The 16,048-nt window shown below is 42.0% G+C and overlaps 1 long non-coding RNA gene across 1 annotated transcript in view; it reads right to left on the bottom strand.

The window, feature by feature from the left end:
• Positions 1–10,514, bottom strand: part of LOC116280913 (uncharacterized) — a 72,143-nt gene extending 61,629 nt beyond the window's left edge. Inside the window, exon 1 of the long non-coding RNA XR_004190305.2 lies at positions 10,394–10,514. This is a non-coding gene — a long non-coding RNA (uncharacterized lncRNA). The remainder of the gene's footprint in view (positions 1–10,393) is intronic.
• Positions 10,515–16,048: the final 5,534 nt, after the last annotated feature.

The raw sequence follows: 16,048 nt of genomic DNA, 5'->3' as shown, positions 1-16,048 counted from the left end.
AGAGATGTGGTCAAACCCATATGGATACAGGGGATAGAAACTACTGAAGCACATAGAGAACCTTTTCCTCACCCTAGGGACTCACTGCACTCCGCTCTGAACCCAGCTGTTAGCTGGTTTCTGCTTCTTGGCCCAGTCACATTCGATTCAGATGCTACACTTGAATTATCAGCTTGGCCTTGGATCCCAGCTTTGCCTAAGGTCACTGACTTTTGGCTTTCTCTTTGCTGCAAATCATGCAACCCCATGATCAATCCAGAGTCACCTCCATACCAGACTAAGCTCCTTCAGTTCCCCCAAATCTAGTCATCTGCTTATTTGATAGAGGGGGGTATGGACAGAGTTTAAGAGATACTGACAAATAGAAAACTTTTGATCATGATGACAAAGGAGAGAAAAGCGGCTCACATCATGAGACATTATTAAAGATTTTGAACATGTTCGGTCTTCAGGAGAGAGAAAATTGGAAAGAAAACTGGATAGTGCTTTTCAAAGATCTGAGGGACAACTGAGAAGAAGATCAGAAGTTGCATCTATTGCTTAACAACTCAAAGCAGATTTCTATCTACATCAGGTGACCAGAAACTGTGCCCTGTGAGCTAGAGCACGCTCCCTCGGCCCCCGTCACTGGAAGTGTTCAAATTGAGGAAGATGACCGAGCCGTGAGGGATGCCATGAAAGGGCTTGCCCACTCCAGACCTCTTACCTGGACTCAGAACACGAGGGCTACATTTCCAGTCACACAGCACTTGTTCAACACAGAAAGAGAGAAGAAAATCACATTTTAAAAAGCTCAAATATATAAAATTAGTTCGGAAGTCAAGTATGCAGCCTGAGTAAACAAATTTGAGCACTGTGGGAACATTTAAAATGCGAAGAAATGATGAGTACAACAATTCTCATAATTAAGTAGGTTAAGTGCCTTAATGAAACTCAATGTGAATCTGTAGAATAGTAATCAGCGGAATGTGTAGTTATAAAAAGCGGTGAGGCAAGATGACCCAGGCTCAGTTTCTCCAGGAAGAGATAACCAGCCATGCAGAGGAAATGAAACGATGGAGTCCAGCCCGTCCTGACTGCACACGTTCCCCGCGGCAGAGCCTCCTTCAGGATGACAGGGCAAGGTGCACCTTCCTTATACAGCCTGGCAGGAAGCGGTGGGAGATTTATACCCCCTGACCAAAAAGAACCTCCCTTTCCTACGTATTACTGCCTGAAATAACTTTGCCAAGGTCATCGTTGGAGGAAGAGTAGAGAGAGGAGGAGGAGGAGGAGGAACCAAGCCCAGAAATGCCAAGATAACTCCACTGTTTTAACATATTCAGACCCGCTCCTTTTGACAACAATGACTCCTTAGGGGGTCAGAGGTGGGCTGATCCATGGGGCTATGCCCTAAATGGACAAACTCTAGAGATGGCCTATTTCTGAGCAGTTGTGGGCAATTATAGGCCATAATAAAAACAGTACCACCAAGAAAAAACTGTTGCATGTTACATCTACTCCTTAAAAACTCTTACATGAAATGGATTTGCCATCCCAGTGTGGTCACTCTCCACTCTGCAGGGGCCTCTTCATGTTCTAAATGTCCTCTCCTTTGTTATCTTGTGCTCTTGAAACAAGAATGGCTCTAGGGAATAATTTAATTGTAACGCCCTCTGCTGGTCCTGCAGAAGGGCAAGACACAAACCCCATCAGAAGTCGCCAAACTTTTCACTACCACAAAGCCATTCTATTATTTTATTAATTTCAGGGACTTCACATTTTGAAACTGATTTTCAAGAAAGCTCCATCTGTTAAGTAACTATTAATCCTTTTACCAATTTACATTTATCAAAGGCATCAAAACATGTCAATTAGAACTTGTGATCAACATGCAATAACAAAGTTTACGATACAAAGATTATTTATTTCTAATCAAGCCTAAAATTTTACCTTTTACCTAGCCTGTAAGTTATTGTGGATCAAAGTGAAACTTCTGTTCAGCTTTTTAACGTACTACAAATAACTTAAGGACCTGGTTCCTACCTAGAGATCTAGGCAACCCAGGTTGGAAACTACAGAGTTAGAATATCCCAGTATCTAAAGAATAAGTGTATTTCTCAGAAATTTTTACTTTACTGGAAGCACTTCTGGATGATGCTGAATGTTTTCTGCCACTTGGATATAATTCTTCAAATTACTTTGGTGTGTTAACTGGTCATGTAGTGGCCTGAAAGATTAATACAGCATCCAGAAATGTAACTATCAGAGCTGAGTTTCGGTATCAGCTTTTAACAATGAGTAGCTGAACAAGGCTTGTGGCGGTTGAGATCCATGCACCTGGGAAGTAGGAGGGGCACATTACTAGCGATATCTGAAATCCAGCTCTCAGTGGCTTCCTGCCCCAGTGTGTTAGCAGTTTCAACTCCATTGCACTACGGCCCCATGCATGGAAAGCTGATCTATTCACAGGAGAAAAGAGAGGAAGATGGAAGCACATGGTCAGCTCAGCACAGTGTGTGGGATGGAGGGTGGGTGGAGCAAAGCAGGAGAGTAAGGAAGTACAGAAACAGAATGGACAAGGAGTTCTGACACAATGCCTGGCACACAACAGGCTCTCAAACATGTGTCAAATTTTTGTAGGTATAATGCTCATCAGTTTTAGAAATGCTTTTAGCTAGGGGCAAAGCCTTTTACCGCTGACACTAAGAACTATGAGCACTAAGATAATAGCCAAGGGTAGCTTGTTCGGTGTTGGAACGGAGCTTGCTCTCTGGTTAAAGTTTTGTACAGAAATGGTTGTATTTTTGGAAAAAGACTGAAGTATCTCAGAATGGTTTTCAGTGTTTTTTGTTTGTTTGTTTTAAAGTAAGAGGTATATTTTAATACATTACACACATGGATAAGTACACAAAGGGGACGCAACTGTACATCAAGCACTTAGGTCCTGGAAACAGATCATCTTGGTCCCCCAGAGGCCCTAGTAGAGTCTCCTTCTTGTCGCTATCTGACCCTCATCCCTTCTAACACCACAGATTAGTTTTGCCATTTCTGAAGTACACACATGATATACTCTTGTGTCTAGCTTCTTTAGCTCAACATTATTTTTGTGATGGTAATTCATGTTGTTAGTTGCAGATTGTTCGTTCTCATTTCTGTATTTTATTTACAAATACACTGCAATTTTTAATCGATTACTGATGATGGGTTGATTCCAGCTTTTACCATTCTGAATAGTGCTGGTATGAGTGTGTACATTTCTTTTGTGTGCATGTATACCCATTTTTCTTGGGTACAAGCTAAGTGGTAGAACTGTCAGGTCATAGTTATGTGCACATGATTAGCTTTTGCAGATACTTCCAATCAGTGTCACAAAGTGATGCCAATTTTGTAAGCTAGCTTTTTTACAAAGCTAGATGCCAGAGATGTTCAGAGAGGGATAATGGACAATGGGAAAATTATTTCTAGGCCCATGACCTGGAACTAAGGGGACTTTATGGAAAGTCCCATCGTTTAGCAATTCATCACTGGAGTGATTTGGAAGTGTGAATGAAAAATACTGCAAACCACATCAGTAAACAAAGAATGCTGAAGCCATCAAGTCATCCGCAGCTACGGCCACTGGCCAGTGAAGACCAGCCTGCAGCCACTCACAATGCTGCACCCTGAGGGGACTCAGAATACGAAAGGACAGTATACTGGCCCTCGATAGCTAGGTGCTTGTCAAAGGAATGAATTCAATGAGCCCAAATGTTTGCTCCCTCCCATACATAGAAAAGCACTAAATGCTTTAACTTGAGATGCCCTGTTTTCTTTAGTTAACAAGTAGTCTTTTATTGTTCCGGTCTTTGTTGTAAAGCTCCTATATATCCTAGCTTCTCCCCTGCCTCTTTGGCGCAGTCCTTCAGAGTGATCTGAGAGGCTGTCATCCTGGGCTCAAAGGGGCTCGAGTCCTCAGAACTGTCCGCCAAATAAAACATAACTCTCAACTTCTAGGCTGTGCATTTATTTCAGTCAACAGAAGCCTGCTTCCTAAGGATGAAAAAGGGAAACAGAATTATAATACAAAGGTGGAGGGGAAGAAAAGAAAAAGATCACAATAGTTGCAATTTTACCTCTGTAAATATGGCACAATAGTGTCCCAGAGCCCCGACTCCAATAGGCCAGGTTAGAACCAGAATGCAGTAAAAGCCATCCTGTATTTATATGTTTGTGTTTATCATAGAATTTCCTGAATCTGTTTGGGGCTTTGTGAGTACTTAAGGTTATTAATCAGGACAGGTCCTCTTTATTAATTTAGAGATAAGATCTTTTACCACTGCTGATACTCATAGGAAAAGAATAAAAGAATAAAAAGAATAAAAGAATAAAAACTTATCATTGAGTTTCTCCATGAGACTTTTGTAAAGTCTGATTTGCAAATAAGTAAACCAAAGTGGAAATGCCAGATGCCATTAGACAAGAGGATCAGATTTTCCATTTAAATGTGATTTCCCTTTTTCAGCTGGATTCAGGGCTTTCCTCTCAAAGTCTCAGGAAACTCATTTGCAAGAGTGAGTCAGAATTAACCCACTCTGTAAGACTGGGTTATCAAAAGGCACTTAAAGCATTGCAAAGAGGAATGGAATGTTCTGTTTACAAAAAGAATTTGTTAATTATGAATCCCTAAAAAATAGGCGTTTCATACTCACCTCCTTTGCAATTCAGAAATGACTCTTACAGTAGTTCTGGTCTCCTGTCAGGTGAGGTCCCCTCTGACACTTCGCTACAACAGAGAGCTCCCACCTAAGCACCGACCCCTAGGTATCTGCCTTTTCTCAAATTGGTTTTCAGCTCCAGGACAATTTGCTCTGCAGCAGATGTTGTCACAGAACAGACAGGGGCTGCCTTTCCTTGCAAACAGCAGCCAGGTTTACATTTGCCTTCATTTCCTTGGGGCCCTTTTTGTGAATTAAACTTGGCACAGCCCTGCCCGACTGCTTTAGATGTGACGTCCTGGACAAGGAGTTCAGTTCATTTGCTGCCTCTCCAGCAACCATGTCCAAGGACATTATCCAGTTGGAGGTCTAAGGAAGCTGCCACTATCAGTGGCCAGCAGGCACACTGGAAAATTCATGAGCAATGTGTGAAAAGGCAGTCCTTCCCCTTGGTGCTTTAACTGCCCTGCCACCTAGATGCTGGCTGAGCTCGAGAGGGGACCCAATACAGGCCAAGAAGTCAGTAATGGCTCCAAGACACCATAAGGATCTGGAAGCTTCTGATTTGCCTTCAAACAATACCCAAGGGTACAAAACTTGGCATGCCCAAAACTTAGCTGGTCTAGATGACGCGCAAATAAACTTGCTTGCATCCTCCTAGTTATGAACATTCACCATTATGAGCTCCTATAAGCACAAAAGGACGTTTGCAGGGCACCCTACCACCCAGCTGCCCAGAGACTACTTGAGTTGCCCCCTAAGTCAAGAAGTGATGCAGTTTTGGATGAACACCAACTAGGGGCAATTTAATAAATTATGAATCTTTCTCATTCAACTAAATCTTCTCCTTCTTTTACAAACTGTCTCTGGGGGCCTGCCCATGCCACCCTCCTCATTGTTCTTTAGACTTCCCAGCTTTGACTCTTTTCTATCTAAGCTTCTCGATTTGTCACTTACACACACACACACACTTTAACCCAATCCCCTCTTCTGCTCTCTCTTTAAACTCTGGCCTGGTCACCTTAGGGAAACATTTTTTTCCCTCTTAAAAGGCACTCTGTCTTGAAAAAAAGAAGAGCAATTACTTTAGCTCCCTGGAAACTTTAGGCAAAAGAAAACTACCCTGAAGCTATCAGTGTCATCAAATTCTAGAACACTTAAAAGTACACAGAAATCCTGTTCCGAATTTGATCAAAATTATTCTTCTATCCCTTTATCCTCTAAAATATCCAAAATAAACAACAGCTATTTTATATTCATTATTTCTTTTGCTTTGCTGAATTACTAGTGCTACGGTAATAACACCACTTTTTATTGCAAATGTACAATATTTCATTGCAAACATGCAGTCAAATTACTGATTAAACGTGGACTAGACGGGGGCTCTAATCACGCAGGTAAGACGACTTTCAAGCTTTTTAAGTTCTAAACAACCGACAATAAATGAAGTTTTAGAGCACAATCAGTATAACATGTTTACAAGTCAATTTGGGGAAAGTCTTCCATTTTAGATCTATTACAAGGCCCTTGATGATCTGCGATCATGAATGGATAGTAGTATACACCGTATGTATTCCACAGAGAATCCAGAAGTTGACATAAGCCACTACTTTTGAAAGCACAACTGGGTCTAACAGACAACATAATGAACTAATTTGAGTATCATTCCTTGTTCTTGACTAATTTCTAATAGAGAGCCCCTAGCCTCTAATACGAGTAATAGTCTTGACCCTGTTTCAACAGATGAATTCATGGTAGTGAGCTATTTAGGAATTCTCTGACAGAACCTAGTAAATAATTTCTGTTTTCTTCCCATTCCTTATGGTACAACCAAGCACCTTCACAGAGCAGGGTGCTTAACAGGGTTCAGAACATCCCAATTAACCTAGTTCAAGGATGGCAAATATACCACAACTTCCTCCTCGGTTAGAATTGAGGGGACCCAATAAATACCATCCCTCTTCCTTGCCCAAGTTCAGAACCAACTGAGAGGTAAGCCCAAACACTATTAATGATACAATGCTTGGGCTGAATGAAACCAGCTTGGGCATGAAAGGCAAATGGACTTATTACTGTTGCCTAAACTAAACTTCCCAGGCTTCAAGTCTCTCTGATTGTGGTCAGTGCCTGCCCTTCAGGCCTGCCAAATAGTGTGGGTAATAGAGCAAAACAGCATATTCTCCATGGGCAGACAGTTTCCAAAGAAACAGAAGGGACTGAAGAAAGCAGCACAAGAAGTGCCTCACCTGCCCGCTTTCTTCTCCCAAACTTTATAAATCTGACAGGTCACTCCCACCTTGCCCCCACTCACCAGGAACTAGGCAAGAAGGTGGCAAGAGACCAGCAGTTACTCCACTGCTGTGGTTCATAAACTTGAGCGTGTATCAGAATCACCTGGAGGGCCTGTTATATGCACATTACTGGGCCCACTTGAGTTTCTGATTCAGTGGGGCTGGGTGAGGCCTGAGAATGTGCATTTCTATCAAGTTCCCAGGTAATCAATCACTGCTCCAATGCAATGGTTCTCAACCTTGACAAGCAATGGAATCAAGAGAAAGGAGTGTTTCCTCCTATCACTCCTCAGTTTTTTCCTTCTTAACCCTTTGGGTTTAACCCCTAATTCTATAGTCTAGCAGACACGTGGCACTCCATCCAAGGGAAGGAGTCAGCAGTCTATCAGAATACTGTAGCTCCCGGTTCATAAGGCTTCTCCCCCAACACTGACCACTATTCTTTCATGGGACTGTTATCAACAGTGATGATTTCTGTCCCCAGAAAGCTATGTAACGGGTTATAACAAAAAGATAAAAACGCAAAGCCATACAACACGCAAGCACTCCCTATTCTATCTCCCATCCTAAATTAAGTCCAGCCACATTATCCAAAAGAGCTCATTAGAGATTCTTCAGTGAAACTGAATGACAACCTTAAGATATTCCAATAAAATGCCAATAATAAAAACATTTCAAATTCAAGTATAAATCTCTTATCATGAATTTTCCAGGTTGAAATTATAACTCCAAAATTAAATTCCCTGGATATTAAAGTTTAAAATCAAATTATCTTTCTTTTGTGTTTAAAGCCAAAAGAAATTAAAGTCCCAAATTCTATCCTCCCTGTTTCTTATCCTTCTGAGTCCATCTAGAGGAATATCCCTATCTCAGTAGAACTGTGGTTCCTTTAGCAACTGCAGCTGAATTCTCTTCCACTGGAATAGGACTAATTCTCTTGGGATCTGAAAGTTCACCTGCACTCGTATGTGCCTCACTTTTGAGGAGGTCAAAGAGAACACTAAAGATTATCAGAGTACCAGTCTCACATTCACTTGTTTCAGCAAACTCTTCAACCCTTTGCAGTTAGCAGATATCCCAGACAAGATTATATTCCCAGACCCTCACTTATTACTGCCAAAGACCACAGCAGAGAGTCAGTGATACCTGAGAGAGGGTTCTGTCCCAAGTAGAAATGGGACAGAACCCTTGTTTGCAGCTTTGCCACGATGCTGGTCATTCTATGTCTTTGTTGGAAGAACGTGACCTTTATGGCACCATACTTCACCATATTACGGGGAGGGGCTGGGAAGGCCATTGACGCATACTGTCTCAGCAATTAGAGGGTGGAATTTAAGACATGGCTCCCTTCCAACAAAGTTTAAAACCCTGCAATGGTGGCAGCTCCAGGGAGTAGGTCTTATTTTATGGTGCCTTTATTTCCAATCTAACATACTAAAAAACATCTTAATTTCCATTGTCCTTGGTTGGCATCCTGTGTTTCTGGCATCCCACTGCTGAAGCCAATAAGAGTTATGCCTAGTAACTTAGTATCCACTATCTCTTAGGAAGAGGGATTTTCAGTACTATGCCACAGCTGTTAAGTATAGGCAATGAAACAATTTGCATTGTTGCCTGGCTGCAAATCTACAATCCAAGACTTTAAAATAGAGCAAAAGAAGCTACATTTCATGTGTCCTAAAAACCATTCACGTGTGAGTTTCTCACTCTAAAATGATGAGCCAAGTAAACAAGCAGGGCTGGATCGGCCACACAGCTTCCGGTCCCATTGTATACTATTTTGAAAAATGAACAGGACTATAACCAGGGATAGAGAGGAATGTTTTATAATGATAATGTGATCACTTCATCAGGACAACATACTCATTTTAAACAGACATGATCATTTTAAATAATAACAGATTCAAAATTCATGAAACAAAAATTTATATAACCAAAAGAAGGGAAAAATCCACAATTGTAATTGAAGATTTCAACACATTTGTCCCAGTAATTGATAGAAAAGGTTCACAGAAAATTAATAAAGACACAAAAGTCAAACATTACCAGCCAGGTTGACCCAAATTGATACTGATAGACTACTTCACTCCAAAACAAGAGAAAACACATTCATTTTAAAACAGCAGAACACATGTTTTCAAATGTGGAATATTCATCAAACCTCATAAAATTAGTCTCAATAAATTCAAAAGTCTCAAATTCATGAGAGAATTAAATTAGCACACATATAGAATGAATTAGAAATCAATGAGACAAATATATCTAGAAAATTCCAACTTAAAAACACATTTTTTAAATAACACATGGGTTTAAAAAGACCCCACCAAAAAATTAATGTTTTTGAACTGAATGAAACTAAAAATACAACATATCAAAATTTTTGAGATGTACCTAAAGCAGTGTTTAGGGGGATCTTTGCAGCATTAAATGCTTTTAATATAAAAGAAAAAATAACTCAAATAAAATCTAAATTTACACCTTAAGAAACAAGAAAAAGAGGGCAATCCAAAGCAGAAAGGGAGGAAATAATACAGCTAACATTGGAAATCAGTAAAATAGGAAGTGAGCATACAGTTGAGAAAAGCAATGAAATCAAAAGCTGACGATAAAAGGTTGAGTAATGGTCCTCTGAAAATGTCCATGACCTAATCATTGGGACCTGGGAATACATTACCAGGTAAAAGGATTTTGCAGGTGTGATTAAAGAAATTGAGCCAGGGAGATTGGATTATCTGGGTGGGCCCAATGGAATCACAAGTATCCTTACTAGAGAGGACAGGAAATTCAGAATTAGAGGTGTGATAACAGAAGCAAGAAGTTAAAAGATGCAAGAAGGGGTCATAGGCCAAGGAATGCAAGGAGCCTCTAGAAATTGGAAAAGGCAAGAAAACAGGTGTTGCTCTCAGAACTTCCTGAAGGAACCAGCCCTGCCAGCCCCTTCACTTAAGCTCAGTAGGCCTGATTTTGAACTTCTGATTCCCAAACTGTCAGATAATAAATTTGTGTTGTTTTAATCTACATTTGTGGAAATTTATGACAGCAGCAATAGGAGACTAATGCAATAATCTTTTGAAAGATCAATAAAATAGATAAAACTCTATTCAGACCAAAAAAAACAAGAGAGAAAATACAAATTACCAATATTAGGAACCAAAAAGGGGCTCACTCCACGCATTAAAAGGACAATAAGTGAAAATAATGAACAACACGTGTCAATAACTTCTACGGCTTAAATGAACAAGCAATTTCTTTAAGACTCAAACTACCACAGTTTTGTCAAGAAGAAATAACCTAAAACGATCAATAAATAACCGATACCTATGGAAGGATTTTAATTTTTAATTGAAAAGCTTCAGTCACCAGCAAAGCTCGCTGACAATTCCCCAGAAATAAAAATAGAATCTGGGTAATGAAACAAGGACTAACCTTCTTTTTCCTTTGTGCGTCTTCTAGTTTCATTTGCTCACAGGGTGCTGCTTGCAGAGGCCGTACACCAGACACTTCAGACAAGAGGTCCTCCTGCATAAGGGCTGCGCGGGACCCCTCGGCACCACGGAACGTTGTGACTGGCACTTCGATTCTAGCTGGCGGCTAGGAGCCACGTGCAGATACGCTGCGTGCGCCTGCGTTCTGGGGCGCGAGCAGCACGCCTGCGCAGTCAAGGTGGCTGCGGCGAGGCACGTGCAGACACGGTGCGTGCGCCTGCGTTCTGGGGCGCGAGCAGCACGCCTGCGCAGTCTAGCTGGCTGCGGCGAGCCACGTGCAGAGACGGTGCGTGCGCCTGCGCTCTGGGGACGCGAGCAGCACGCCTGCGCAGTCTAGGTGGCTGCGGCGAGCCACGTGCAGAGACGGTGCGTGCGCCTGCGTTCTGGAGCCTGCGCAGCACATTTGCTCGGCACTGGCAAGAGCTCCGCCTCCTCCCCGCTGCCGGGATCCCTATAAAGCAGCCCCGCCCAGCGCCTCCACAAGGGAGCGTGTATCTCTGTTCCAAACGGGTGTGATCTCCTGACGAAGTGACCATATTATTATATAACATTCCTCTGTATCCCTGGTTATGGTCCTGTTCAGTTTTCAAAATAGTATACAATAGGACCAGAAGCTCTGTGGCCGATCCAGCCCTGCCTGTTTTACCTGGCTCATCATTAGAATGAGAAACACACACGTGAATGGTTTTTAGGACACATGAAATGTAGCTGCTTTTACTCTTTTAAAGTTTTGGATTGTAGATTTGCAGCCAGGCAACGACAACAAAAATTGTTTCATTCCCTATACTTTAAAGCTGGCATATGAAAACAGTTTCCTTACCCCTCTAACCAAAACCTTGCCTCAGCTCCTTGTGTTTACTGAAGCCAGTGCAGCTCTTGGATGTTTGTAAGACTGGCGCTTGCTGCCCTGCCTGTTTAAGAACAGCTGCTTGCCTGTGGACAAAGTTGCCATTAACTGCTAGGTCAAAATCCCACTGGACTACGGTTACTAAAATATAAAACCTTGAGCTGCCAGTCCAACCCTACCGGTCAAAAGACAATCACATAATCGTTAAAAAAAAAAAAAAAACAGACAAAACAGCCATGTGTCACAACAAAGTCCTACAAACCCCCAGGTAAATAAATAAAATTAAATAAATAAATAAATAAATAAATAAATAAATAAATAAACTTTAAAGATCACATTACCAGTGTTTATTTCACCTAAGGCTTAACACCACTTAATCAAAGCCTCATGTTTCTGGCTCCCCAAATTCAACTGCTTGTCTGCCTCTCAAGGTTCCTGGGTTGTGCTCCAAATGTTGGGGGAAAAGGATGCTATATGTTGGATTCCTTTAAACTCCATCACCCTCTTGGTCCAATGCCAATCATCATAATTGATCACACAGAACGTATATTAAGGCCTATTTTGCTGACCACGCAGTTCTCAGTATTTTTTTCTACACCATTCATCCGTCTGTAGTCAAGGTCCCTTGCTTCATTTCATGAAGCAGAGGTTTATAGTATACTGGAACGGTGACAAGGGTGGGACATGTCCCACACGGGACAGTTTGGGTGGAGGCTGGGCCACATCTAGGATCCCAGTGGTGGTCCCGCTGCGGGATGAGCCACAGGCAGTGAGCAGGGCTGCAGGCTGTGCTGTGTTCTGTGTCTTTCTATAGGGATCACTTTCATTTGTGGGGCCCCTCACCTCAGTCAGCTACTTCTTAATACAGCCTCTGGCTGCCTCCACAACTGTGCCCAGAATCACCTGATTTCTGTACCCTCTCCATCCAAATGACCCTCACACTCTCTCTGGGAGAGGAAGACATGGCCGTCAGCCTCACCCCCCATGTCTCACTAACCTTTGTGGTGCATATACCATGCTCTGCTCCCCTCCAGGCCTTTTCTTTTAATTCTTAAGAACCTAGTTTGGAAGCCAAACAAAAATGAATATTAACCATTTCTTTCTCTTTCCATCTGAATGTTCTAACTGGGCAAAGGGTCCAGGCATATAGCAAAGTACAGTGAGCACAGAGATTAATATTTCAGGATTCTAGGTCAGGACATGAGCTTGCCCACACTGCCCCCAAAGGTCTCACAATCCTTTTAAAATCCCATTCCATCAGAGTTGTTCCACATAAGGAAAACCTTCACTATCGAATCTAGTCAAATGACGGTGCTGGCGGTTAAGTCAAGAGGTCTTACAAATGAAGGTGCTACAGCTGGAAGAGGTTAAGCCACATGTCCAAGACTCACTGCCAGTTAGAAGTAGGGCTGGGATTCAGCTCCAGGCTGCAGAACCATCACCTGGGGTGACTCAGGATTAGTTGGCAGCCAGCTCAGAGCAAGATCTGGGCACAGGGCAGAGGTCAAAGCAGAGACGACGCTTCTTTCTAAAATGAAAGAGTCACAGGGGAAGATGGGAGAGGGAGGACAAGAGGAATGCGGGCCTGATTTTGCTCTGTGTGGGTGAGCGCACCACCCTTCTCCTAAAGCACCACGTCCCAGGAGGACCCTCTTTAGATGCCTTTTGATTGTTTCTCTTTCAAAGCTATGTTCCAAGACTAAGAATTTTCCCACCTGCCTTTATAAATAGGATATAAAAGTAATATAGAAAATTTAGGGCTGGGGTGAAATGCATATTCTAAGGAGGTGGAGCTGTGCATGGCAGACCCTGAGGCTGCAACAGGTACTAAAAGCCCATCATCGGTGTCATTCCCCTTCTGGGCTGTTGTCTAGTTAGTTGTAATAATATGTTTTCAAATCATCCACATCAGCAGAGTGCTGTTTTGATGGGACTCTGAGGAGAACTCCCAGATGGGTTTTAGAGATATAATGGGAAAAATTGCTGATGCTTGGGGGATTTTGAAATATTGGCCTTACACTTACAACCTCAGAGAAAATGGATGCTTGATGGGCTTTTCAAAGTTTGATGGAGGACAAGAGTGTGTTTTTTCCCCCAGCTGACTTTTTAGATTCAAAGCTCACATGCGCGGGATCATCCCAAGGGGATTTTAGCCATTCCTGCCAACTGTAACTATGGCTAGATCGTAACTGGTACCCTGAATGAGGTTCAAATTGAGCAGCAGCTTCAGCAAGAGTGGCTGTCCTGAAATGCTCTTTATCCCAATGAGGACAATCATAGTATAAAATTTAGATGGCACTTTTTAGTCGATTACACACCTTTTTAACATCTTAATCCTCACATCACTTAAGGAAACAGTCAGTGGAGAAACTACGGAAGGCTGTGCTCCCCAATGCCAGCTACTCAAAGAGTGATCCAGAAACTTGGTTCCCATCTGCAACAATATAAGTAAAGAAACTGAGGGCAAACTTTGGGAAATTTCAGAGCAATTTGACAGAATAATTTTATGTCTTATAATGAAAAGAGGTTTTACCTGTTTTTGTTTTTGTTTTTTTAATGCTGAGTTTCACAGCCCCAAGTGCGGTCAAGATTCAGTCGCTCTCCAGTTCCAGCAGAGCTGCCTCTCCCGCTGACCTCGGCTTGCATCCAGTCTTCCTTCTTGACACGCCAGCCCCACTGGTCCTCTTCATGTTTCTCGAGCACACGGAGGCTTCCACCTCGTGGCCTTTGAGCCCGCTGTTCCCTCTGCCTGGAATGTTCTTGCCCAGCTCTGTGCCTGGTTGGCCTCTTCTCATTCAATCCACTCCTGAGAAGCTTCCCTCACCAGTCGTACTAAAGCAGGTACCCGGGACCTCTCTTTACCCTTTCCCTGTTTTATTTTCTTCATAGCAGCCCTTACTATTATTACCTTATTTATTCATTATTTAACCATCTCTCTCTCCCATTATGATGTGAGAAATCTTGTCTTCCTTGTTCACTGCTGTGTCCCAAGCACCTACCACTGTGCCTGGCACATCAGAGACACTCCAGACATATTTAGCAGGTGAAGGAGAGGATGACAATGGATGAGATGCCCAGTGCTGCTTGATAAGGGGCCGCCACTCCACGCATCCGTGAGCGACCACACACTCACAGGGTTCCGGGGGCCTTGGAGAAGCACGTCAGTGTATCCCCCAGCATATCAGCCTTGCTAGGGGGACAGCATTTGGGCTCATAGTTGGAAAAAAGAATTGCATCTGTCACATACCAGCTGGTTTCCTAGATAGTGAGGCGAGTCACAGAGCTTTCTCGTTTTAGGTATAGCTATAGTTTCCTAACCCATTTCTCTCAGTAGTGTCCCCCTTTTATTTTTATTGAAGTGTAGTTGATTTACAATGTTGTGTTGGTTTCTGGTGTACAGCATAGTGATTCAGTTATACATATACGTATATTCCTTTTCATATTCTTTTCCTCATAGGTTATTATAAACTATCGAATATAGTTCCCTGTGCTATACAATAGGACCTTGTCCTTTATCTTATATATAGTAGTTTGTATCTGCGAACCCCAAACTCCTGATCTATCCCCACTTTCCCCTTTGGTAACCATAAGCTTGTTTTCTATGTCTGTGAGTCTGTTTCTGTTTTGTAAATAAGTTCATTTGTGTCATTTTTTTAGATTCCACATATAAGTGATCTCATACGATATTTGTCTTTCTCTGTGTGACTTACTTCCCTTAGTATGATAATCTCTAGGTCCATCTAAGTTGCTGTGAGTGGCATTATTTCATTCTTCGTTATTCCATTGAGTAGTATACCATTGTGTGTGTGTGTGTGTGTATGTGTACCAAACTTCTTTATCCAATCCCCTGTTGATGGATATTTAGGTTGCTTCTATGTCTTGGCTATTGCAAATAGTGCAGCTATGAACATGGGGGTGCATATATCTTTTCGAATTAGAGTTTTTGTCTTTTCCAGATATATGCCCAGGAGTGGGATCGCTGGATCATATGGTAAATCTGTTTTTAGTTTTTAAAAGAATCTCCATACTGTTTTCCATAGTGTCTGCACTAAATTACATTCACACCAATAGTGTAGGAGAGTTCCCTTTTCCCCATACCCTCTCCAGCATTTATCATTTGTGGACTTTTTAATGATAACAGTTCTGTCCCATGTGAGGTGATAACTCATTGTGGTTTTGCTTTGCACTGCTCTGATAATTAGTGATGTTGAACATCTTTTCATGTGCCTATTGGCCATCTCTATGTCTTCACTGGAGAAATGTCTGTTTAGGTCTTCTGCCTATTTTTTGACTGGGTTGCTTGTTTTAGTGTTATTGAGTTGTATGGGCTGTTGTATATTCTAAAAGTTAAGCCCTTGTCAGTTGCATCATTTACAAATATTTTCTCCCAGTCTGTAGGCTGCCTTTTAATTTTGTTTATGGTTTCCTTTGCTGTGCAAAAGCTTATAAATTTAATTAGGTCCCATTTGTTTGTTTTTGCTTTTATTTCTATTGCCTTGGGAGACTGGCCTAAGAAAACATTAGTATGGTTTATGTCAGAGAATGTTTTGCCTATGTTTTCTTCTAGGAGATTTATGGTGTCCTGTCTTACGTGTAGGTCTTTAAGCCATTCTAAGTTTATTTTTGTGTATGGTGTGAGGGAGTGTTCTAACTTCATTGATTTACATGCAGCTGTCCAGCTTTCCCAGCACCACTCGCCAAAGAGACTGTCTTTTCTCCATTGTATATTCTTGCCTCCTTTGTTGAAAA

This window comes from Vicugna pacos, chromosome 6 (assembly GCF_048564905.1).
Source record: "Vicugna pacos chromosome 6, VicPac4, whole genome shotgun sequence".
Taxonomy (NCBI): domain Eukaryota; kingdom Metazoa; phylum Chordata; class Mammalia; order Artiodactyla; family Camelidae; genus Vicugna; species Vicugna pacos.
Note: the sequence above shows the minus strand (reverse complement) of the source record. Positions and strands in the feature narration are given on the sequence as shown.